Consider the following 27,170-nt stretch of genomic DNA (forward strand, 5'->3'; position numbering starts at 1 on the left):
GATCCAGGGGCTGCACACGTCCACCCCTCATTTTTATGTGGGGAGCGGTCATTGCACTTGGACATGCTTTCGAACTGCTAGGTTGGCAGGAGCTGGGACAGAGCAATGGAAGCTCACCCCATCACGGGGATTCGAACCGCCGACCTTCTGATTGGCAAGCACTAGGCTCTGTGGTTTAACCCACAGCGCCGCTCCAATGGTAGAAGGAACTATAACTCAGTAACAGAGCCAAAGCTTTGCATGCAGGCAGTACCAGGCTCAATCCGTGCCATCTCTAACTTAAAGGATCAAGTGTAAGATAAATGTATCTGTCTCCTGTCTCAGAACAGACAACACTGTGTTGAATTGGAAAAAAAAATGTTTGATATGGTATCAGGCAGCTTTATATGCACCTGTGATATCAAACCGCAGTTTGAGGGAGAAAGGTGGCAAGGCACCTAGGATTCAAGGATCTCCCACAGAAACCTACAAATGAAGAGCTTCATTTACTGAGGTTCCTAAATCAAAAGTAGCTATATTTTTATTACAAGTTCCTGCATTCGCAAGTGATTTGAAGCAGATCAAACCAAGAACACGAAAGCGGGGTTAATAATACAGGCACCTAGTAAAATGGTATGGGGAAGGAAGAAGGGAAACAGTAGGTGTTTTGATCCTGAAGGAATATTTCTAGAAAGGAATAATTCTGCTAGAGGACAGAACATTCAGTCCCAAGCAACACAAATGCCGTTCCATTTCTCAGCATTGATCGGTCTCTGTACCTTTAATATTATTTATAGAGATTTTGTACAGTGAAACATATATCCATTTTTATATGACACTGTGCACAATGTTGTGGAAAGCAACTGACAAGTTCGAGCTTTCCATGTATGTTTAAGGGATGTCGCTCCCATATATCAAGTGCCATTTCTGCCATTCTTAGGGCCCGGTCCAATTATTTGTAGTGAGTTAGAGATGCTTTGCCAGCACTTCTGGGCCAGGAGGGAAGAAGAGGAGATAAGCAATTGCCTTTATGTGGAAAGACTTGCCTCTGAAAGGTACCGTGTGTAGTTGTAACTCTCAGACACTGCAAAGCAGATATGGAAAATCTGTGGCCCTCTGGATGCCATCAGTTCCAATCAGCATGGCCAATTGTCAAGAATTTAGTCAACAGCTAAAAGGTTACAGGTTTCCACCTATTGGCAGCACCTCCACCTGGAGGCCGAATCATCATCATCATCATCACCATATCTAGAAAATACACGAAGTTAATAGGCACCATTCCAAAATAACAGCATATGACCTTGCTTGCAGGCTTACAAACAAAAATTATATACGTACAATTGCCCTTGACTTTGCATATCAAAGTATGAAGTCAGATTTAAACAGTACATACATTCTGAGTATTTAGGAATGTGGGATAAACTACTGTGAATATTAAAATATATAACTCTAAAGATCCCCCCTGCTTTTTTATTTTCTGCAAGAGTTCTGGGTTCAGGAGAAGGAAGGGAAACTCAGAACTCACTGGGTGACTTTCAGCATTTGTCTCCACTGATCCTCAAGCTATGCTAAATCACTTGATTTTTGTGATGATCAAATAGGGGTTTGCTGTTCAATGTTAGAACATGGATATAAATAGTAATACAATACACTAAAATCAAGTTGTTTGTGGCTGTGGGCTTTATGTTAGGGTGGGAGGAGGGATTGCGATGAACTTTCATGTGATGTCCATTTATCAGGTAGAAAAAGAGCATTCAAATGCAGACAGGCTACCATTGACTAATCACCCCTTTCTCTATCTGGGCCTGTTAGTTCCATGCCCATCTGAGCAACTCCTGACCCATTTCAGGAGAAAATTGAGGTTAAAGGGCTGTCTCCTTCGTGGTAGGCCCTGCCAAGTTAAAACAAACCTTGCCTCCCTGGAGTTCATTTTATGTAAACTCCCTCTTGCTTTAAACGTCAATTTGAAGCATGGTTCCAGGCATTAGACCATCCCTTGGTGGGCAGGAAGGCAGGGAAGCATCTGTTATTAAAGTCTGGTGTTCTGATAAGTGAAACACATGGCTTCTTTTCATATAAAAAAGGGTGGGGGAGAGAGAGAAAAAGACAGCGTCATTTGTTTCTTATCTGCCTCCTCCTTTCAGTGAAGATCTAAGCATCTTAGAAAAATGCTTACTTGTTATTGGAAAGTGGGTGTGGGGGAAGTATGGGATAATAGTAGGTGATATGCTTTTCATCCCATAACAAGAACTCTAAGTAAGCTAGGGAAGCCAGATATCTTGCACTTTCAACGATCCCTTTATTTTTCTAGGGGAAAATGGTGCTGGAACTCAACATGAACGTCTCTCTTGTCAAACAGTGCCTCCAAGTCCCACCCCAGCAACGCAGTCCAGAAGGGTACCATTGTTGATAGTATCGGAGGCTACTGAGAGGTCAGTCAGTCATTCAGTCAGTCAGTATATTGTCTCCCTGCTTATTCAACTTATATGCAGAATTCATCATGCGAAAGGCTGGGTTGGATGAATCCCAAGCCGGAATTAAGATCGCCGGAAGAAATATCAACAACCTCAGATATGCAGATGACACAACCTTGATGGCAGAAAGTGAGGAGGAATTAAAGAACCTTTTAATGAGGGTGAAAGAGGAGAGCACAAAATATGGTCTGAAGCTCAACATCAAAAAAACGAAGATCATGGCCACTGGTCCCATCACCTCCTGGCAAATAGAAGGGGAAGAAATGGAGGCAGTGAGAGATTTTACTTTCTTGGGCTCCATGATAACTGCAGATGGTGACAGCAGTCATGAAATTAAAAAACGCCTGCTTCTTGGGAGAAGGGCAATGACAGGCCTAGACAGCATCTTGAGAAATAGAGACATTACCTTGCCAACAAAGGTTCGTACAGTTAAAGCTATGGTTTTCCCAGTAGTGATGTATGGAAGTGAGAGCTGGACCATCAAGAAGGCTGATCGCCGAAGAATTGATGCTTTTGAATTATGGTGCTGAAGGAGACTCTTGAGAGTCCCATGGACTGCAAGAAGATCAAACCTCTCCATTCTGAAGGAAATCAGCCCTGAGTGCTCACTGGAAGGACAGATTGTGAAGCTGAGGCTCCAATACTTTGGCCACCTCATAAGAAGAGAAGACTCCCTGGAGAAGACCCTGATGTTGGGAAAGTTGGAGGGCACAAGGAGAAGGGGGCGACAGAGGACGAGATGGTTGGATAGTGTTTTCGAGGTTACCAGCATGAGTTTGACCAAACTGCAGGAGGCGGTGGAGGACAGAGGTGCCTGGCGTTGTCTTGTCCATGGGGTCACGAAGAGTCGGACATGACTAAACGACTAAACAATAACAAAAGGCTGCTGCAATGTACACAGAATCATTCAACAATTAAAAGAAAATATACTAGATTGATACAAAAGACTTAAAACATTTATATGATGAAAACATTACGTACTCTAAACAGAGCTATAAAAGTACCCCAATATACAAATCAAGACATTGAAAAATAAAATTCATAAGCTAAAATCATCACATGGCCACTAATATATGAAAAAACAATGTCAATTAATACAGTGTGCAATTTATACTCGGAGTTTGGTGACAAAGATAGAGCATAGCCTGATGTAGATAGATAGGGTCAAATAAATTCATCTCCTTTACAGTTGATGGCTACCTTGGCTATATAATTTGCTCTAATTTTCCTAGCAGCAGTTGCAAAGCGTGCTACACGCCAGGTCACATACTTATCTGTGTCTGCGAGGAGATATAAAATCATGCTAGAGGCTCCCAAATGGGATATTGGAAACCAATTGATAATTATCCATTAGGGACTAATTCAGGAAGGGCTTTTTACATCATCCACAATTAGGCATCTTAGAACCAACTCAAAGGGTCCTGTACCGACCACCTGGAAGACAGAAGGTGAATCGCTTGCAACATTCTTGTGAGTTTGTTTATTCATTTTGGACAGATTAAGGGGATGAGTTACAGTGAAAGAATGTGAGGACTGAAGCAGATTCACTGCTGCTCAGATCACTGGACCAACCCCACTCTGAGAGATAAAGATGACATCCATCAGAGGAATTTCAGAACAAATGGTTTAAGTGCAATCTGTCACATGTCTGATATTCCAGGTGGGCTGTAGAAGGAGAAGGGAAGAGCTGCTCGCTGTGTTCAAGGTGGTGCCCTTCAAATATTGTTGGACTCAATTCCCATCAGTCCCAGACAGTGGGTCAGAGTTGATGAGACCTGTACTCCAGTCACAACTGGAGGGCCCCACATTGGCTATCCATGTTTTACAAAGTAAATCCAGAACCAGTGGAACTGTTTGCCAAAAGCAGCAAACGCAGAAGGAAACCGTTCCAGTAATAGGAAGGATGCAAGGCTAATACAGTGCAATGATCAATAGGTCATTCCCAATGAGTTTAGGCTCACAGTTATGACTAGTGGTTGCCAATCCTCCACCACACTGGACACGCTCTCTGCTCAGTGTTCTGTCATGATGAAGAATCAGGCAGAGGAAGCTTTAGAAGAAGGGAGTGGCAGACACCAGTTGCTGCTCCTGCAGTTGTGTGTTTTGCCACCTATAAAACTGGGGGTGATGTTAGACCAGTCCTCTGTGCTTTTGACACACAGCAGGAGTGGGGGTTTCTTTCCAGCCCGAGGGTTGCTTTCCCTGTTGGGCAACTTCCCAAGGAACACATGATAAGGGTTTGTGGGGCATAGGCAAAAGTAGGCAGGGCAACAAATGTAATTTTTCCCACTTTGTCCATTAGGCTGGTTTCTACCCTTACCCACACCTCCATCCTCCATTCTCCATCCTCCATCCATAGACATTATTGCAATTCAAAGATACATTCTAGCCAGGCAAAAAACCACTTGGTGCAAAGCAAAGTGAGGGGTGTAGCTTGTGGATAAGGGGTGTGGCCTGCAGAGAATTTGAGGGGCCAGATAACAAGGCCTGGAGGTCCGCATTCAACCTCTGGGCCTCAGTTTCCCCAGCTCAACTAGTAGGACAAGTTGGGAGGACATTTCCTTCACACCTAGTTTGGGCCCTGTGATGATTTTTCTTGTTATAACGGGTTGATTTTACTGATGCGCTTGTTGCTCATTTTAAGAGGGGTGAAAAACAGCTTTTTAAAAAAATGTCATCACTGTATTGCTTTACCCAATGTGGAGGAAAGGTAAAGCACACTATTGTTCTCCCACCATCCACTACAACCACACTAGGTGGTTCTGTGATCTCCTCCATTTTAATCTAAAACAGCATTTATTAAGCTCTGCTGCTGTGAGGCTGTGGAGGGAGCCATCGTCCCGCAACTCTGCCCCTCCTTGATGTTCGCACAATCCTCATTAGTGCCAATTAATAGGCAGTGAACGGAAAAGAGAATCCCAGGGTGTTTATAGTTTTCATTTCTCACACCAATGCATTTAAGGAAAGTCTCACTGTTTCCATAAAGGAGATTGTAAAGTTTCTTTTAAGCATATATTGCTCATGCAAGTTAGAATTCTACGTTCATTGCCATTGCTTCAACTGGGATGCTCAGAGCTCGCCGCTTATGAGCGAGTCCAATTGCAGTCGGCGCTATTTGCTCTTATGCATGCTTAAACATGGCCTCAGTGTGTTTCTTACCAATGAGAAAATGGAGGTGAGGGAAGGAATCTTTCAGCCACAAAAGTATGGGCCTACAACATTATTTGTTAATTTGCTTGTTTGTTTATCAATGATGTTTTCATCCTGCTCCTTATCTTGTTCCATGAAGCTCAGGGCAGCATATAGTTCTTCCTCGTCCATTTTATCCTTTCAATAAGCCTTTGAAGTAGGTTAATCGCAGAGCTTTTTCACAGTGCAGGCTGGCCCATAAAGGCAGATGGCATTCTCCCTGAGCATATTCAGTCTGGGTTTAGACAGCCCTACCAGCCCTACAACCAAACCAGAAGAGATAGGATCTTATACTGCTGAATTTATTAACTTAGTTGTACAAAATTTGGAAATTAGATTGCTCTTTGGGAGTTACAGCTGAAGTACGCTTAGTTCATAAGCTACCTTGGATGAATTATTATTTGGAAAACTGGTACACCCACATTATTATTATTATTATTATTATTATTATTATTATTATTATTACCATTACCAGAATTATTCCTATGCTGGACCACAAAGCCATCTTCCTAGCCACCTTACTTGTAAAGCTTAGATCCTCACCATACTCATCCAGATCTTATTCCTAGTTCCTTATCTTCTCCTTCTTGGTTATCTTTTCAAATGCAGAGAAAAAGCTGCCATAGAGTGGAGAAAGGAAATGTGGTTGTATGAATCAGTCCCAAAGTCACCCATAAAGTTGATTATTTGATGGCTACAGGGTTGTGAATGTATATCTATTGGCCACAAATTGATGGGTTACAAACAGCAAACCAATCTAAAACATTTCCCTAATAGTTAAAGTTAATATATCCTCCAAATAAAACTATTTATCACCTATTGTGGAGATCCATCTTGACAGTGCTAAGATGCAGTCTGACTGTTAACTGCTTTTGGCTTTACCATATCTTCTTTGTGACATCACACATGACATCAGAATGGCATGTTTGCATTCAACCTAGACTATCTCCATGCCAACAGCAATGGCCAGTAAACTTCTGCAGCCAAGTAACCATCAGCCTGTTTCTATCTAGACTACAGTGGTACCTCGGGTTACATATGTTTCAGGTTACATACGCTTCAGGTTACAGACTCCGCTAACCCAGAAATAGTACCTCAGGTTAAGAACTTTGCTTCAGGATAAGAACAGAAATCGTGCTCTGGCGACGCGGCAGCAGTGGGAGGCCCCATTAGCTAAAGTGGTGCTTCAGGTTAAGAACAGTTTCAGGTTAAGAACTGACCTCCGGAACGAATTAAGTACTTAACCCGAGGTACCACTGTATTGGAGGTTCATTTTTTGCTCTCACAATCAAAGCCTGAAGAAGAGCTGTATATAATCTGAAAACCTGCTTCCACTGTTAAAGAAAACTAATTGCCAAGGACTGGGCAGAGGAGGAATGGTGGAGACCTCCCCATCCTGACCCTTCCAGAGAGGAGGAAGAGGAAGATAGTTTAGATTTACAACACAGGATTGAGGGAGATCACAGCTCAGAGGCAGATGAGGGACAAAGTTGGGAAACAGTGGGAGAGGAGGAGCAAGCAGAGCTGGAGCAGCAGCTGGCTGACACATTATCACTAGAAAGCATTCCAGACCCCCCATCTCCCAGAACCCAGGAAGCCTTAAAAGTAGGAGAGCAAAGAGCTCAAAGACAGAGGGAACTTAGAGGCACCTATAGAGGAGGTGATGATGTTGATGAATGAGGAAGTGGGAAAGACGGGGGGGGGGGGTATTCACTCGGGACAACACCATTATCCAAGAGGCTGGGTTCTATAGCCTCTATAAAGTTTGAAATAAAAAAGGACTGTAATAAACTTTTCCTTGTCTTTATACTTTCCTGGGCAACCAGCCAGGAGCCACTGACATTGTTTGAGTGAGTCACAGTGATTTAATAAATCCACAGATAGAATTCCATCTCCAGTTCCATTTCTGTCAAACATAATTGGTTACATCAAAATCTGCCCAGGTCCAAATACACAATGTTAGGTCAATAGTTTGATATGTGTCCGTGATAATGATGTGTATACATTTTGCACTAACAGCCTCATTGCAACATGGGTTTTGTAGTCCTGAAGCGGCATTTATGCATAAATGTTTCTTCATGCCTATGAATATTTCAGTTGATATTGCATTGCGGCTTGCATGGGTTTGGTTCAAAAATCTCATCGATTCTTGGTACAATATGTGATATCGTGGATTTGGGTGACCAAAACCATGTTAATCAGAATATTCCTTCAGTCTTTTATCATAGTGGAAACTGACATGTCAACTTTATTTCACTAGTTTGGAAGAAGAGGAGAAATGAATGGCATTAAGGTGATAGGTTTTCATGCTTTACAATGTATTTTTCAGCTTTTATTAGTATACAATGTAGCTGTTGGAACCACTTGAAATTCCTTTTTTTATTATTGTACTTACAAGAAATCATATTACTGTGTGGAAAAAGGAGAGACAATAAAATGTAAATACTTTCTCACGGGCACTGCTATTGCCTGTTTAAGTTGAAAATTGCAGTATTTAAGGCTCATTATTTACTGTATTGTAGCCTTTTATAGACAAGCATATGGTTAAGTTATTATTGTCTTATTAAAAAAAGAGATGATTTAACTAGCAGCTTAAAGCTTGTTTTCTTTTTAAAAAGGAAGTTTGTGGATTCATGCACAAATTGTACAATAATTACTCCTTTCAGAAAACTAGATACACCCCCCCCCCTCAGGCTTTAAGGCTGCATCCTACGCACACTTAACTTGGAATTCACAGTTGCATTGTAGGGTTTAGTTCTACAGACACTTGAGGAATTTGCTTTGTGCTTTGTGAATTCTAATATCAATTCTGATTCACATCTTACTGGGCTGAAATGAATTGAGTTCCCTCCCAGGTTTTTCACTTCCCGGATGGTCTAATGCAATTCTAGGCTCAAAAATATACATATTTTAAGAGAAAATAAATTGAGACGGCATACTTTGAAATTGTGTATGAAAATATGCTTTTAAATACTATTTCCTGCAGATGTTTCTTTTAACTAGCAAAGTAATGTAGAAACAAGGTAGAACAGGTTTTGTGATAGCTCAGTCAGTAGAGCAGAAGGTTGTGGGTTCAAATCCCACATTGGGCAAAAGATTTCTGTATTGCAGGGGTTGGACTAGATGATCCTTATGTCCCTTCCAACTCTATAATTCTATGCTTCTATGAGTTACACCCAAATAAAGAGGTGGCAAAAAGTGGAAACATTTGCAAAATGTTTTCCCTTTCAATTTAAGCTGCCTCTTTTTTTATATTCAAATGCTGAATGAGCCATAAGCTTGTTTTCATGCAATTATTAAGAAAATGCAACTTTAGTCATGCCCAGCTGTGGGTATTAACTTTCCAAAAACCTCCTCTTTAGAGCTTACTGTTTTGCTGGCTCCCTGAAAAACTGTCTGACATGCATTGCATAGCCCCAGTCTAATCAAAAATAATGTCATTTTAAAAAATGCTGCATAGGTGTTTCTTTCCGCTAGACTACACACAGCATTTTAAGTTCCTCTGTAACTTTCCCCACCCCCTTTGGGAGCGTGACGCTTGCAGAAGGCGTTTCATGCTTCAGGAAGCATAGATTCGCAGGCTGCTTGGGTAGCCTAAGAACGGCACAATGCTAGGATGCTCTTCAGAAGGCAATCCGTAGCAGCAACATGCTGATCGGCTGGGACTCTATGAGAGAGACTTAGACTTTAAGGGACTCTAATGGAGAGTCTTATAAGACTTTTAAGGACTTCATAAGTGTTCTTCATGCCAGATTTATGTATAAGCTAAACAAGCTATATGGGACGCGGGTGCTGCTGTGGGTTAAACCACAGTGCCTAGGACTTGCCGATTAGAAGGTCAGCGGTTCGAATCCCTGCAACGGGGTGAGTTCCCGTTGCTCAGTCCCTGCTCCTGCCAACCTAGCAGTTCGAAAGCACGTCAAAGTGCAAGTAGATAAATAGGTACCACTCCAGCAGGAAGGTAAACAGCATTTCCGTGCGCTGCTCTGGTTCGCCAGAAGCGGCTTAGTCATGCTGGCCACATGACCCGGAAGCTGCACGCCGGCTCCCTCAGCCAATAAAGCGAGATGAGTGCTGCAACCCCAGAGTTGGTCACAACTGGGCCTAATGGTCAGGGGTCCCTTTACCTTTACTAAAGGTAAAGCTTAGGCTATAGCTTAGGGCCCCACGCTCTTGCCCCCCCCAAAAAATGTAATTGTATTTCACTATTAATATACTTCTTATTAATTCTATTTCATGTCCAACAGTTACTTTGATAAAATACATATTTTGTTATGTGCAAATGGCTTCAGATACCTATTAGGTCCATAAATTACCATATAGCATATATTCAACACAAAAAACAATGACAATTTGTTGTTGACAAAGGACAGCTGGACATATAAAGAGACCCATTAACCTTCAGTAGCTTAGGGCCTCATCAAACCTAAATCTGGCCCTGACACTTGGTAATGTTCCCTGGTCATCAGATATGTCCTTTCAGATTGCAGTAGAAGGGGAGGCAAAGAGACGTTAATGAAAGGGACAAGGTTCTGGGTTAGCGGAGTCTGTAACCTGAAGCGTATGTAACCCGAGGTACCACTGTATTGACTTGGGCCTAATCAACTGTTCTGAGAGGATGAGAATGAATCCATTCCCCATTGCTGTTTGCACTTAGGTAGGTATGGAGGTTTATATGAGGATTTATGGTTCCTGGTTCCTGGTTGTTGATAAATAAGTTTCACTGTATGAAAAAAAATCTGTCAGTTCAGTTTCTCCCAGTTTGCTATTTTTTTAAGCTCTCAAAAAAGTTTGCCAGCATTTTTGTGTACATCTCTTCCAATGTACACATCTGTGCATGCAATTAAACCTATTATACACAACTTGCAAACCATTTCCCCTAATGTAACACAATTTTGTATCTATGTACACATTTCCCACTGATATATGCATTCTTATCTACAATTTCCACAAACATATACATTTCTGTACTTTTTCCAGTGGATGGAAATTTGGCCTTACCTGCCCCTCCCAAAAAACTGAAGTGTCTTCAGTTAAAAGGGGCTTAAAAGTCCCATCACTTTGGCTGAGCATGCCCCCAAGCTTTCTGGGGTTCTTCAAAGCACAGTACAGGCACGAGAGACGGTTCATAAACAATTCTATTTACGAAAAGCCAGGGACTCTCCATATTATTCCATATTCTTGCCTCTTTAATGATCTGGGCACTCTTCCTGGCTTTTAGCCTGCCCTGCGGGATTTTCCTTTACTGGCTTGAATATCCAGTTATACTTCTCACAAACAAAAAGGCACCTCTCTGTAGCAATGCCAGCGAGCACAAGGCACCACAGACAGCTTATATTATCCAAAGGCTGTTCAGTCAAGCTCATTACCCCAGTCATGTGTCTCCAGAGCTGGTGGATCATTTCGCCTGACCACATATTAATGATGTGTTACAAGCAAGGTATGTGAGCCAATGAACTTTTAAGCTCATAATGGGCTGTACTGGGGTGAGGAATACTAACAGGATAAAACAGAAATTAATGCAGGACTAGATCTGTAATTAAATTCCCAGAAACAGAAAATGTAAGAAAGGTCACCAGATTGGCATGCAGAGAGTTACTGAGATTTCTTTTCTCCCTGCAGAGATAGGGAAAACATTAGAGGAATTCATCTTGAGGGGAAATGTTCAGGTTAAGATCGCCGGGAGAAACAGGTACCTGTTTGACAGAGCCTGAGAATTATTATACACATTAAAAGCCTTATGAGTCAAAGCAATTTATACATGTTGAGTTACATAGCACATGAATACAAGCACTTTTTCCTTTCACACTGTTGGGCCCGCTCTCACTTAGACAAATTGCCCCCACCTCACTGAACAACCCTTTAACCAAAAGTCTCTTTACCTTCCCCCTTAAAATTTTAGCCCAGAGTGTCCTGCGGGGGACCTTTATGAGGGGGTAACTAGTAGGTTGGAGTCTCAGACAGGATTTCTTTAAATAAACAATAAAGATTTATTTGAGGCAAGATAGTAAATAACACGAATAAATTCAACTTAGGTTACTTCAGAAATACAGTGTGATTTCACTTTAATTCATCCTCGGTTGTTTTTGCTTTATAGGTTTGGTTCCTTTATACGGTGTTATTTTCTTTCAGTTATCCACCATCCTTTAACAATTCTGCTCCTGAGGTACTTTAAGTAATAGACCAAAGGGCTCTCCACACCCCCTCCCTTCACTAGGTCTGGGAGTTTCTTCTTTTCCTTTGGAAGAATCTCTCCCCTCCAGACTAGATGTGAGTCCCAAGTAGGCTGTTGCAAAAGGCTGGGCTGGATGAATCCCAAGCCGGAATTAAGATCACCGGAAGAATAGAATAGAATAGACTTTATTTGCATAGCCGACAGGCCATAGCATCACAGGACAAACACCAACAAAAATAAAACTTGGCAGAGGTAATAAAATAATAATAATAAAACGTAGTAATAATAATAATAATAAGATCCTAGGGGAGAAATCCGGGTAACGACACTGATGTCATTCAGATAGCAGCTCTCAGTCTCATTGCTCTCTCGATAAATTTGGCAACCTTCTCTGTTGTCAAGCTGTTCTGGTCGGCTAGGAGTGAGAACAATTTGGCTTCACAAGAGCAGCCCGGGATGGCAGATAGGAGCGGCGTAATGGTCTCGACCCTGAGATCTTTATATAGGGAGCAAGACAAGAGAACGTGTGACACAGTCTCTACGTAGCCAGCTCCACAGGGGCAGAGCCGGTTCTCGAATGCTATTTTTTGATATCTACCTTCAAGAACAGCTGAGGGTAACATATTTAGTCTGGCCAGTGTAAAGGCCCGTCTGAGTTTTGGAATGGTTAAGGTAGACAAATATGGTGCCTGAAAATCAAAGTGGGAGGGGGGCAGATAAGCGTACCAAGCACGAAATTTCTTAATATAGGCCAGGTTATTCTGCTGCTCAATATCCTTCATGCGCTGGACAATAAAGATTTATGCCTTCGGGAGACGCATTTTCAGGAGATGCTGTGCTTGGAGGCCACATGTAAGTAGTTTTTGATGCACTACTTTGGACCACTGACTTCTATGAGCATCTCGTACTGCTAGAGGTAGTAGTCTGGATGGGTTTAAATTTAAGCGAAACCAATAGTTGAATGTTCTTAACCAGGTCCGGGTTTCGACGGAGAGGAGGCCAGTCTCCAGCCGTAGGGCCGCATTTGGTGCGCATGGTGGAACGGCTAGAATCTGTATTAAAAATTTAGACTGGACCGTTTCAAGTGTGCGGCAATTATTTTCTGTCCAGATTTGGGCCCCGTAGAGTAATTGCGCCAAGGGTTTTGCTTGAAAGACCTCCAGAGCTGCTGGGATATGTCTGCCCCCCTTCGTAAAGTAAAAGCGAGACAGTATTTTGGCGCTTTGAGATGCTTTTTCCCTAGCATATTTATGATGGGCCTCCCAGGCCCCTGTTGACTGGAAAACTACTCCGAGGTATTTGAAGATTTTGACCTGTTCTATTGGCTGATTGTCCATCTCCCATCTGTGATGTCTATGTCTCCTAGCGAAGACCATGACTTTGGTTTTTTGGTGATTAACCACCAGTTGATCTCTCCTGCAGTAGGCTGAGAATTCTCTTAGTAACCTTTTAAGGCCTACTTTAGTTTGTGATAAGAGAACCGCGTCGTCAGCATAGAGGAGCACTGAAATTGAGTTTTCGGCCAATTTGGGGGCATGAAACTCCGGGGATGTTAGGTATTTGACCATGTCATTTATATATAAGTTGAATAAGGCCGGGGCTAAAATACAGCCCTGCTTGATGCCTTTGGTGGCTGGTACAGGGCCAATTAGTTGCCCATTTACTGAGGTTCTTACATATAAGAGTCTTTATATAGGCTTTTTATCAAGAATAGTAATCTTTTGTCAATGTTGGTAGCATTGAGTTTAGCCCAAAGTTTGACTCGTGAGAGTCAATAAATGCTGCGTATAGAGTCCCACGTGTTTTATTGACGTATTTGTCAATGAGGTGTGCTAATATGAAGCAATGGTCTATTGTTGTTCTGCCCTGTCTGAAGCCGGCTTGTTCCTCTGCCAAAACTGCCTCAGTTTCCATCCAGTCAATTAGCTTGATGTGGAGGTGTTTGGCATACAGTTTGCTGGGGATAGTAAGGAGGCTAATGGGTCTATAGCTCGCTGGATCTGCCATAGGACCCTTTTTATAGATTGGAATAATTACTGCCTCTGTCCAGCAACCAGGTATTATGCCTGTTGAATCGATGTATGTAAATATTGACGCCATTATAGGAGCCCACCAGCTGATATTGTTCTTCATGAGCTCTGCTGAAATGTGGTCTATGCCCGGGGCTTTGTTGTTTTTCAGTTGGGCAGTTAGTTTCCCCACCTCCTCTATGGAGACAGGAGGCCAATGTGGTAAGCTCTCGGAGTAGGAACTTGGCTCATTGTGCTGAGCTTTGTCGTCATAGAAGAGGGTTTGAAAATATTTCATCCACTCCTGGGGTTCTACAGTACATATGGGACCAATCCGCTCCTGGCCCAGGAGGCCCATAATGGTACGCCAGAAGGAGGTTGAGTCTTTCTCATTCAAAGCCTTCACTAAATTACACCAGGCCAATCTCTCAGCTTTTTGTTTTTTTTTTACCTTTAATAGCTGTTTGTAGTTTCGTCTTGAATAGATGTAAACCATAAATAGCGAGGGAGCTCTGGTGTTTCTGTAATTCCGATAGGTTGATCTCAGGCGTTTCCTTGCTTGTCTACACTCCAAATCAAACCATCTCTCTTGATCCTTTGCCCGCTTTGTAACAGAATTAAGTATCTCAGTTGTTAAGAAGGTCTTTAGTCTTGCTAATAACTCGTTGAACGAGTCCATGGCCTTTCCCCCGGCATTAGCTGATACAATAGCTGAGTAGATGGTCTTCACGTCTTCCGAATGGAGAAAATAAGTTAGCTCTGTATTGAGCATGGGGGTCCATTTAATTCTTCTGGGGGCCAGTGATCCCATATTAACGATGGGGGTGTAGTAAAGGTTAGCCGTGGGTTTGTTAAACGATGGACCATTGAGCGCTAAAATTAGTGGGAGGTGGTCGCTTTCGGTGTTATATCCCACTTGAAACTTTGACACAGAGTTATAGGCGAATCTTGATATCAGAATATAGTCTATCACACTTCCTCCCATCTTTGAAAAATGGGTATACTCCCCTGGGCGATCCTCTTCCTTACTACCGTTTAATATCATCAGCTCCCTTCTTTTTGCGACCTGGGCTAGACATAGCCCCGAGAAGTTGCATTTATTATCTTTAGAAAGTCGTGAAACGCCTGCCTCGCTTGGACTTTCAGGGTCCTGAATCTGATTATATTGGCTGTAAAGATTGTTATCATCAATTCCCATATGGGCGTTGAAATCCCCCCCGATTATAATCGGTGTAGAAGGGTGGGAAGATTCTATGGACTCTAGGAATGCCTCTAACTCTGCCCAGTTAGCTTTCACTATAGATTTTTTTTGGCAGGGTGGCAGATAGACATTGACCACTACCAGTGCATCTCTCTTAAATTTGAGTAGGACTGCTGTGGCTAGTGAATTGCAGTTTGGGAGGGCTTTTAATGAATGTTCAAGCTCTGTGGAGATAAGGCTAGCTAAACCTCCACTAGGCCTACCTCCCCTCACAGATGGAGTAGCAAATAGGGAATGACAAAAATACCCATTGAACAGAATGGGGTGGCTGTGCCAGGTCTCCTGCATTAGGATGATATCGAATCACTTAAGAAACATTGCAAGTTGTTGATTGTTTTTCTTAGTGTGCCATCCTGCAATGTTCCAGGACAGCAGCTTTAATTCTTTGTCCCTCCATAGTGTATATTTGTTGGGTCCACGGTGTCCAATGACCCCTTTACATCTAAAAAAACACTCCCATTAAGTTTGTCAATAGGCATCTGCTGCATAAGGGAATGATTATCCATGACTCTTGGGGACTTAAGGGGGTGGTTTGGACTTGGGGGAGTAGCTATTTCATTTGGGGAGAGTTTTAGATAGTTGAACCAGGTACTCAGAGATGTGACAGTCTGTTTTAGTTTTGCCTTACCATACACCAGCGGGGGCTGCGATTGGTCTTCCGAATCTACACATTTAAAGGCACCTCCCACCGTCCTCTTGTCCACTAGGCACTTGGGGGATATAGGCCGTGTGTGTGAGCCTTCCATAGTCTCAACATGGGCCTCCTTTTTGGTCAGTCTGCTTCTCAGGGTGTCCAGTCTAACCAAGATTTCCTTTTGGGCTGGCATCTGCAGTGACCAGAACCGATTTATTAGGGCATGTTCTTCTATGGAGAAAAAGTCCTCTCTGTCGTTCAAATGAAGTTGAGTCTCAATAGGGGCTATGTTTTCCTGCTGGTGCACTGGACTCTGGTTTTGCTGGTTTTGTTGCGTATGCACTCTATCGTTTTGTTTCTCTGTTCCTGGTCTCCCTTCCCCCTTGGCCGCCAGTAGGGAGGTTAGCGGAGCTCTATTTTCAAAGATTCTTAATAAATCTATTCCTTTCTTTAAAAATAGATTTCTTGTTCTAAAGATGAAGTTGACCAGATTATGATCTGTGAAAGTGATCAGGGCACGGATTGAATGTCCATCTTGATATAGGTAGTCTATACTTTCTATGTCGGTTGCTTTAACTGCCCCAGGTAGAATGTTGTTTATAATAGTCAGCAGGTGCCTCACGCGGTCTATCCCTGTGCGAGGACCCAGTGGCTTTGGATAGTTCGTGAATACCATCTTTTCCGGGCTTAGGACCAGAATCCATTCTTTCTTTCTACTGGGGGCTTGGAGTTCCTGCGGGTTCCCGTCTATATTGGAGATCCCCGACTTACTTCTGTTTGCAGTTGCTACAGGGGTCCTGGGTGGGTTCAAGACAGGAGCATCCAGCTGTAGTTTGGTTGCTTTTGTCAGGCTGGGCAAACATAGGGGGAGAACAGCTGTGGGGGGGGGGCTTATTTCTTTGAATGTACTTTGGTAAGATCACCAGAAGAAATATCAACAACCTCAGATATGCAGGTGACACAACCTTGATGGCAGAAAGTGAGGAGGAATTGAAGAACCTTTTAATGGGGGTGAAAGAGGAGAGCGCAAAATATAGTCTGAAGCTCAACATCAAAAAAATGAAGATCATGGCCACTGGGCCCATCATCTCCTGGCAAATAGAAGGGGAAGAAATGGAGGCAGTGAGGGATTTTACTTTCTTGGGCTCCATGATCACTGCAAATGGTGACAGCAGTCACAAAATTAAAAGATGCCTGCTCCTTGGGAGAAAGGTGATGGCAAACCTAGACAGCATCTTAAAAAGCAGAGACATCACCTTGCCAAAAAAGGTGTGTATAGTTAAAGCCATGGTTTTCCCAGTAGTGATGTATGGAAGTGAGAGCTGGACCATAAAGAAGGCTGATCGCCGAAGAATTGGTGCTTTTGAATTATGGTGCTGGAGGAGACTCTTGAGAGTCCCATGGACTGCAAGAAGAACAAACGCATCCATTCTGAAGGAAATTAGCCCTGAGTGCTCACTGGAAGGACAGATCGTGAAGCTGAGACTTCAATACTTTGGCCACCTGATGAGAAGAGAAGACTCCCTGGAAAAGATCCTGATGTTGGGAAAGATTGAGGGCACAAGGAGAAGGGGGTGACAGAGGATGAGATGGTTGGACAGTGTTCTCAAAGCTACAAACATGAGTCTGACCAAACTGCGAGAGGCAGTGGAAGACAGGAGTGCCTGGCGTGCTCTGGTCCATGGGGTCATGAAGAGTCGGACACGACTAAACGACTAAACAACAACAGGCTGTTGCTTTGCAGACCTACTTCTTTCTCCTGGCTCAACCTCTGCCTCCCATTAAAATTCCCGTCTATTCCTCCTACAGGACACCACACTCTGTCCTTCACAATACGCTCAGAGAGGAATTGTTTTTTCTTCCCAGAACCAACTCTTTCTCCCATTCACTCTTTATACCTCAGCCTGTCTCCTAACCTGTCTCCCTACTTATCTCCCAACCTCTTCAACCTCAATTCCAACCCACCTCAACCACAACCAACAACTCTCTTCAAATCCTCTCCTTTTAAACTCTCCCTCCTGGAACCACGGCCAATCAGAGGCTGCCATTCATTAAACATTTGCTGACAGGGAAGGAAAGAAAGAAAGAAAGAAAGAAAGAAAGAAAGAAAGAAAGAAAGAAAGAAAGAAAGAAAGAAAGATGTGCTGATTCAACCTGTCCAGCAAAACCAACTTTCTTGTCACAGATTTCACCTGGTTCTGTGAGGCATTTTGTGCAGAAAATTAGCCCACTCTCTCCTTCTATTTCTTTATTTTTGTTAAAGTGTCCACTGTTCCATTTCTCAATCCGATGAACTTGTCCTTGCAGTCTCTCTTTTTGCATTTGAAAGGCTGGCACATGGATTTTGTGTCACAGTTCCTTCTTCCACACAAGTCACTCCCATGGTACATAGCTAATGTTTTTAAAAAAGAAATGTGGGGTGGGATGATCAGATAGGAAGTGAAATATATATGTGATCTTATTCTCTTTATATTGGACCAACACTGAAAAAACAAACCAACCCTAGAATGTCATCTGTGTTTTATATTCAAAATTTCCCAAAATTTATGTCGTGCAATTTGGGCCAACTCTGAGCTGAAAAAATGCCCGACTTTCCCAAGAATCTACAGCAGCACAACACAGAAAATGGAAGACGCTTCTATCAAATATGGAAAAGGGAGTTGAACTACACACACACACTTACACACTCACTCACAAAATTCCCTATGATCATTAATACTATAATCCATGAACAAGCCTTTAGCTTTTCAAAACTCACAGTAATCTCATTCAATGCCATGTTAACATTTTTAAAACCATAGTGGGGTATCTATTCAGGATTATATTTCTCTTCAACAGTAAATTACATAAATCTATTTAAAGAGCTCTCTTTATTGCTATGGTCCTTGAAACAAGAATCCTCTAAATAATAAGAGAGTGACATTTTAATTTATAATAACAAACATTCTAACTATGCCCCCTTATTGTTGATCTTGCTGCTTCAGGCCAAGGTGGTGATGACAAAATTCTGTCATACCAGAATCTGTTGATTGGCTGCATTTCCACTTCAAATCTTGCCCTTTGGACCATTTCCATAATGGCTTTTTGAATGGGGCACCTTGTTCTAATGTAAATGAACAAACCACCCTTCTGAGGTCATTTACACACACGCACACACCTACGTTTGTCTTTGTTTCTATCTGAAGTATATTTTTTTCCTGGAAGATGGGATTTGATAGTTTGTACATTTGTTGTCCTTTGTGGTTGTGGTTTTCAAACCATTTTGCATTTCATTTTTCCTTCTCTGATTTGTGTGCACTTTCCCAACTTGGTTCACTTTGCCACATGTGGAATCTTATTTTCAGTGTGCCCTTCAGGTTGCCTGAAGCTGGGAGTGAAATGACAGGAGATGGATGACTCCACAAGCCACCCTGTGGCCTTCTTGTACATTTTCACTGAATCTACCTACTCTGGTCACTGTAAAGACAGGCAAAGAGGCCAAATGAATGCCAACCAGCTTTTGAAAATTGAGATGCAATTGAGCCTCCTCTACAGCTCACTTGTGAAGGCTCTCAGGGCTGCAGGATGCAGCAAGGCAGGTGGAAACAGTCAGCCCTTGAAGGCAAACTCAGATTTTCTCCCCTCCATATCTGGAGGACACCAGGTTGTCAAAGACTGCCACAACTGCTGGAGCTGCAGATAGGAAGGATGGAAGGAAGCAAAGATAGTCTGGGTCAATGCTGAGGTAAAGGACCCCTGGACAGTTAACTTCCAGTCAATTTGGACTATAGGGTGCGGCCCTCATCTCTGCTTTCAGGCTGAGGGAGCCAGTGTTTGTCCACAGACAGCTTTCTGGGTCATGTGGCCAGCATGACTAAACCGCTTCTGGGGCAACGGGACACTGAAACGGAAGCCAGAGCGCATGTAAACACTGTTTACCTTCCTGCCGCCGCAGTACCTATTTATCTACTAGCACTGGTGTGCTTTTGAAGTGCTAGGTTGGCAAGAGCTGGGACAAAGCAACAAGAGCTCACCCTGCTGTGTGGATTCGAACTGCCAACCTTACAATTGGCAAGCCCAAGAGGCTCAGTGCTTTAGACCACAGTGCAAGTATTTGTTCATATGGCAGTGTATGTGACATTTTATAGAAGTTGTAAATGAGCAAAGAAGGCAGGCCCTATCCCAAGGACCTTTCCATACAAGATCAACAGTGAAGAAGAAAACAAACAGGAGAGAGGTGGGAATAAGGGAACAAGTGATGGATGCGGTCAAATACAGTTACATAAACTTCCACCAACTTCAGCTGTGTGTGTTAGCTGTGCTGCTTCATGGATATAGAAAACCTAGACACAGTTATTGGAATAGACAAAGACTGAATTCCTCAAGCATCCCTAGATTGCTTCCAGGCTCAGTTTAAAAGCTCTAAAGGTTCTGTGCCCATGAAATCTGAAAGACTGCTTTATTCCACAGGAACATGACCATGTTGTTCTTCAATTTATATGCCACTGAATTACCAAAGGCTTCTAAGTGTCTTGCAAGTATAAAACCATTCACAAAATACACAATACACAATGAAATATAGCAAGCCAATCAAAACATCACAAAAGTTAAAACAGCAATTTAAGAATAATGATAGATGGAGATAGAGATAGATAGAGATAGAGGAAGCACTTATCCAGGTGTCCCCAACTTCTGAGGTGAGGCAGGCATCTTTTAAAGAAAGGAACTTCTCAGTTTTGGCCCTCCAGTTATAAAAAACCCTTCTGTGAACAAGTTTGTTTATGCTACATATTTCTGGTATTTCTTACCTGCCCTTCCCTCTAATTTTCCAGGGTGGGTTCCATAAACGAAAATAGAATCCCAACATACAGAATCCTCAACCAAAGGAAAATACAGTACCTACTAGTTGTCAAACGAGAAATGACAGGTGGCCTTGCTCCCTTGTCACCAGAAGTCCCACCTCTTTTATATAAATTTTATATGGTTTGATATAAATGTTATATACAGTGGTACCTCTGGTTAAGTACTTAATTCGTTTTGGAGGTCCGTACTTAACCTGAAACTGTTCTTAACCTGAAGCACCACTTTAGCTAATGGGGCCTCCCGCTGCTGCTGCATCGCCACTGCACAATTTCTGTTCTCATCCTGAAGCAAAGTTCTTAACCCAAGGTACTATTTCTGGGTTAGCAGAGTCTGTAACCTGAAGCATCTGTAACCTGAAGCGTATGTAACCCAAGGTACCACTGTATACTGTATTTTTCCACCTATAAGACAGCCCCATGTAGAAGACACCCTCTATTTGGGGGGACTCAGAAAATGGGGGGAGATATATCATGTATAAGATAGCCGCCTAATTTTTGACATTATTTTTAAGAGAAAAAACCTACTGTTATACATGGAAAAATACTGTGTGTATACTCCGGATGCTGCACCCCCCTGCAATCCCTACACAGATCTGGCTGACACAAGCCACAAAACCACAGCTCGCCCCTATACACGAAGCCAAGCCAAAGCACAACTAAGTGCAATACAGCCATCTTCTCAGGAAAACTCTTCACAAAGTTCAAGAGGTCAAGACACAAAGACTTTAGCAACTAATCCACACCTAATGACCCACCTAAGTGGTACTCAGGATATCACTCAAGAAATCACTCAAGGTATCTCTCAAGTAATTAAGGAACAAAAGAAGAAAAGGCACACTAGCCTGGGAACTTCCTCTCTGCCCAGAACATTGGAGGCTAGACACCACACCCCCTCTACAGTATTTATAGGAACTCAAACATTGAGATCCCGCTCTGTTCCAGTAACAAGAAGCCGAAAGCACCAGCCTGAAGATGACGAGTGAGACCTCGTCGAAACGTCGCCTAGACACCCCAACTTTTACACGGGAAGACACCCGAGGACACCAAAACCTGCATTCCTGTACCCGTGAAAATCTACGAAAGCAAATATATATATATATATATATATATACCAGTTTGTTTTATGGTATCTTGCATATTAATACTTATAAAATTACTCAGCAGAAATAGAATACCAAAAAGGACTTGACTCTTTTATACTATGTATGTGTATATATGTGTGCATAAAAATATTTTTGTATATAATTTGTATATAATCATTTGGGCTTTAAAAACAATAACCCAGCAATGCACAGGTAGTTCAGATGTAAGCTGGTGCTCAATGCAAGAAACAATCCTATGCGGATGGAGTCCTTGCATAAATCTGTTTAAAATGGATTCCTCCTCCATCCTTACTTCCAATGGCCGGGGTAAACAGGTGCATCTGTTGACCAAATGCCATCATTATTATCTTTTAGTGCCAGGCAAAATCTATTTTATTCTGTTGGCCTTTCAAAGAATCAGATTAAGCTTTTATTGTATTTGTTCCCTGTTTAAAATGGGTAATTTGTTTTAACGACTTCTTGGTTTGTTAGTTTGCTTGTCTTACTGTAATTTTATTTTAAAAAACAAAACTTGTTTGTTCGTTGTTTCTCTGTAATTCTTTCACATTTAGCCATGTAGTTTATTTATTTATTTACTCGGCTAGCCTCCTTAAAATTTTTGTAAGAAGGCAGGATACTGAACGCAAATACACTTGGTTGCAGCTGGGAATGAGGATCAAGGGGTTAAGTTTTCTGGTTTAGTTAGCATAAATGCTTTGGGAGAAAAATCGGTGCTCACTAATTTCAGAAGATACAGTTTGACGTCCTAGCAGATGTATACATTAAGTAGCACATTATTCTAAGATTGCCTCAACACGTTAGAAAAAACTACACGCTGAAAATATTCTATACTCTAATTAAAAGCCGGGGAGTGGGGGAATCCAGCCAGCTTGACCCTAGCTGCTATCCTGTTTAAATAAATCTATACCTCATTTAGTTTGATCGAAGGGAGACAGGTATTTTGGAGTGAAATTATTGTTTCATTCGGTTTCATCATTAGCCTCTGAGTTTTAGTCTCCAACTGATTCAGTGGGAAATTTTCCCCTACAAATTCCCTCCCTCCACAGCATCAAAGTCAAAAAATATGTTGGTAATTTATATGGGTAAAGTGTTATAATTTTGATGCATAGTCCCAACCATACCTCCAGACTCCCACCACCATCACCCCCCTCCTTTAGGCTATGAGAAGCTGCTTCAGACCTGTGTTAAGAGCCTTGGAATGGAGTTGCATGGTATCTTGTTCATTAAATCACTGAGTTACCAACACTTGCACAGAGCAATGAAATTTCAGCGGGCAACACAGGAAACAAGCGAGCTAAAGATTCCTCAACCCCAAATCTAGAACCCTATATGTGATCCAGTGAGCACGCAGAAAACTTGTGCTGGGCCAGTAGTTGTTTCAAGGGAGGCAGTAGATAAGTATGTGCAAATAAATGTGCAGCTGCATAAGCTACCAATGGTCTCGTACAAATGTCTCTAATGGGAAGACTGACAGTCAAGGCCTAGCCATTGCAGCAGTGCTAGGTTGGCAGGAGCTGGGTCAGAGCAATGGGAGCTCACCCCATCGCACGGATTCGAACCACCAACTTCCCAATCGGCAAGGGAGAGGGTGGCACTGTGGTCTAAACCACTGAGCCTCTTGGGCTTGCTGATCGCAAGGTTGGCAGTTCGAGCCCGCACAACAGGGTGAGCTCCTGTTGCTCCGTCCCATCTGCTGCCAACCTAGCAATTCAAAAGCACACTAGTGCAAGTAGATAAATAGGTACAGTGGTACCTCGGGTTACAGATGCTTCTGGTTACAGACGCTTCAGGTTACAGACTCCGCTAACCCAGAAATAGTACCTCGGGTTAAGAACTTTGCTTCAGGATGAGCACAGAAATCGTGGTGCGGTGGTGCGGCAGCAGCAGGAGGCCCCATTAGCTAAAGTGGTACCTCAGGTTAAGAACAGTTTCAGGTTAAGAATGGACCTCCAGAACGAATTAAGTTCTTAACCCGAGGTACCACTGTACTGCTGCAAAATGAAGGTCAACAGTATTTGTGTGTGCTCTGGCTTCCGTCACGGTTGGGCCAGATGTGGTTTAGTCATGTCGGCCACATGACCCAGAAAGCTGTCTATAGACAAACACCAGCTCCCTCAACCTGAAAGCATATCTGTGCGCCACACCCCATAGTCACCTTTGACTGGACTTCACCATCCAGGGGTCTTTTACCTTTACCTCAAAGGGCACAGCAGGAAATGCTGACTGAGCCGCAGAAACGCATTAGGAGCCACACAAGCATCCTAGGGGTGCAGATCAGGTCACTTTACATGAAACAAAAAAAGTTCCTCCATCATCCCTAATTGTTACATGATGTCTTGTTATCCAATAGACAGGAGATCTCTCTTGAGCTGCAGCTAGGGTTGGAAGAAGCTAAAATTTCCCATTGGCTTTGGCAGGTCTTGAATTAGATTTCCTTACAAGAAGAGACTGATGGGATTACTTGCAGTTGTATTAGCATGTTGTCTCACCCCTCTAGATAATGCCTCTTGCCTTCCTTGTATTAATCTAAATAAATCAAATTATGTCTCCCCTTGCCTTGTTGCTGCGAGGATCATCTAAGTGTGTGGCATATGTCGCCGCATTGTTTCTGAAGCATGCATTTTAATGCTACCTAAATACCTCCTGTTTGTGTTTAGACTCCTCAGGGGCCTGAAGAACGAACTTTCTCTGCCCTAGAGGCAGATGCATTCTCCAGCAGAAGGTAATGAGGAGGGTTGTGCCCTTGGTGTTACTTTCTCCTGGCAGATGCTCTCAAAACAGCTGGAAGGAAACCATTAGCATTCCAAAGACGCATGTTGGAGTGTCACATTGCAACATCTTTGGGAGCATCTGAGTCCTGAGGCAGCAAATATCTGGACAATGAAATATATTTAAAGGGATGCTGTCGGGTTGGAAACCAGTCAATCTATTAAAGAGAGGGAGGGAGGCAGGAACAGAAATGAGTGCCCTAACCGACTGCAACCAATCCCACCCTGAGCCCTCTGATCTATCACATTGCCAACAAAAATTAAATTCCTTTCTACACAAAAAGTGCTCATAATGTCCATAGGTAAAGGTAAAGGGTCCCCTGACCATTAGGTCCAGTCACGGACGACTCTGGGGTTGTGGCGCTCATCTCGCTTTATTGGCCAAGGGAGCCGGCGTACAGCTTCCGGGTCATGTGGCCAGCATGACTAAGCCGCTTCTGGCAAACCAAAGCAGTGCATGAAAACGCCGTTTACCTTCCCGCCGGAGTGGTACCTGTTTATCTACTTGCACTTCATGCTTTCGAACTGCTAGGTTGGCAGGAGCAGGGACCGAGCAATGGGAGCTCACCCCGTCACGGGGATTCGAACCACCAACCTGATCGGCAAGCCCTAGGCTCTGTGGTTTAACCCATAGCAAAATGATGGAAGTTTACTGTCTCCTTACTTCTTTCCCTCTCTCTCTTACCACTTTTCATTTCTCCCAACCCTATATTGCCTATATCAGTAACATCTCACTCTGAATGTAAACAACCTGTATGAAGGACTCTATGATTTGAAAATAGAGATGTTGTATGTACTTTTGTTACATAAGAAACATGTTTAAATAACAAAGAAATCTACTTAAGACATAGGGAGAAGAAAGACAAGTATCTAAAAGCAGAAAGATAAGCATCATGCTCCTTCTGGGGTAAGTTTTCCATCTTCGGTCCCTACCCTGTACTCAGCTCTCACCTGTGGATCCGAAAACCTCCAGTCTAGGAAACCCTTTTTTAATTTCTCCAACATTTCAACCCTTTTAAGGGAAGGTGGGAAATAATTAAGTAAATAACAACAAGGGGAAGATAGACTGCCCGTGTGTGATAACCACTATCCATTTATTGTGGTGAACTATTTTAATGCAGTGTTTAGAATTTTATTTTATTTTAGGGCAGAACAGAAAGATTTGAATAAAGAAAGAATATGCAGTTCCCCTCAAAGACAAAGGTGAAGTATGTCAGCCAAATGTACCCTTCTGGGTGGCTTAATGAATAGTGAAGCTTTCGGTGAGGTATTTTGAGGAGTTAATAATCCTCTTTTTTATTCATGATAAATGCCAGTTCTTCTGGAGAAAGCAACCAGTGTTGCTTCCTCGCTCCATGTTTCATGAAGCTACTGAAAGCTATTCTGGACATTCGGGGAGGCAAGAAGTCCAGTTTAGACCGGCTTCCTGTTTTGTTTTTGTAGTTTGTAATGCTCAAAAGGGGAGCTCCTGCAATTCCATGCAGGGACAGAATGGATTTAGCAGTGTGCTACTCCTGAGCGCTCATTACAGCTTTCTCAGACAGTATCTGTTGGCATGCAAGGCACATTCCAAAACGTGGCCATTATTTTTATACTAAATTCCTGTTTCAGGACAATATTTATCTTCCCCCTCCTGCTCCAATAGTCATATTAATCAATAGTACTTATCTCGCGAAGCAAGGTATTCCCTATAGAGACAGGAGATTTAAGATTCAAAAGGGTTCAAGGACTGGAGTAACGATTAACAAAAATAACTGTAGAAATTGCATGGAAGGAAACAAGGATTCGTCGTTATTTAATGAAAACTTAAATTGACTTCTCAACCCAAAAGGGATTAATTTAAATTTTTAATCTCAATGTGTCCATATCGAGATAGTCAACTCAACCTTTTCACTCATAAACTCTGGATAGGGAGTGTGTGCAAGAGAGAATATATTTTCTCAACGGTTTTAAGCAGGGATATTTTTAGAGCTGCTTCGACATCACACAATCCTCCATTTCTTAACTATTTTGGTCCTTAGAAGGATAGGGAAGTGGCTTAATTTCTGCTCAGAGGATTCATTTCTGAAGCACTGGTGTTTTTGTGTGCAATACTATATATGTCTACTCAGAAGTAAGCTCCACTAAGCTCAATGGCAAGTGTGTATGGGATTATAGACTTTGTTATATTTCTAGCTTCCGCTGTACTGTCACAACACTGAAAATAAATAAATCCCAAACGGCCACACAGCCCTGCAGGCCCAGCCTACTGAAAGGACTCAGAGTTGTATCTATTAATCATAAGTGTCCAGTTCTACAGCACATTCTGTCTGGCAGGTGCATGTCAGCATTGCAAAGGGATTTAGCTCATAAACCACATTTTCTTTGAGGTTACCCACAGATTGCAATATATTTGTTAAAAAAACACGCACAAAACAGCCCAGGGTTTCAAATTAATCTAGCAGACAAGCAAAATCATGTTGTCAAATTAACTCCACAGAACCACATCCCCCCTGAATCTGATTTTGTAAAAGTATGACTATAAACAAAGAAAAGATGCAAGAAAATATAAGTTTAGGATAAAGCGGGGCCAGATGGGCCATTAGGCAGAGTGAGGCAGTGGCCCCAAGTGGCTGATTTGGGATATCAGCAGATGGCTAGTTATTTGATTTATTTTTATAGAATTTTTGTTTACCCAGAGGAGATGTGTTTCATGGGATCTGCTGCCTCAGAAGGCAAAATAACTTGGCTGCCTTGG

General features: G+C 42.5%; 1 long non-coding RNA gene across 1 annotated transcript; it reads right to left on the reverse strand.

Moving 5' to 3' along the window:
- Positions 1-741: 741 nt before the first annotated feature.
- LOC310849030 lies at positions 742-3,763 on the reverse strand. Its single transcript, XR_014566750.1, has 2 exons — positions 3,724-3,763; positions 742-1,227 (listed from the first exon to the last, which is right to left on the reverse strand). It is a non-coding gene; the product is annotated as an uncharacterized lncRNA (long non-coding RNA).
- Between the last annotated feature and the right edge of the window lie 23,407 nt (positions 3,764-27,170).

Source organism: Podarcis gaigeae (genome assembly GCF_964106915.1).
Source record: "Podarcis gaigeae genome assembly, chromosome: 7".
Lineage (NCBI taxonomy): Eukaryota > Metazoa > Chordata > Lepidosauria > Squamata > Lacertidae > Podarcis > Podarcis gaigeae.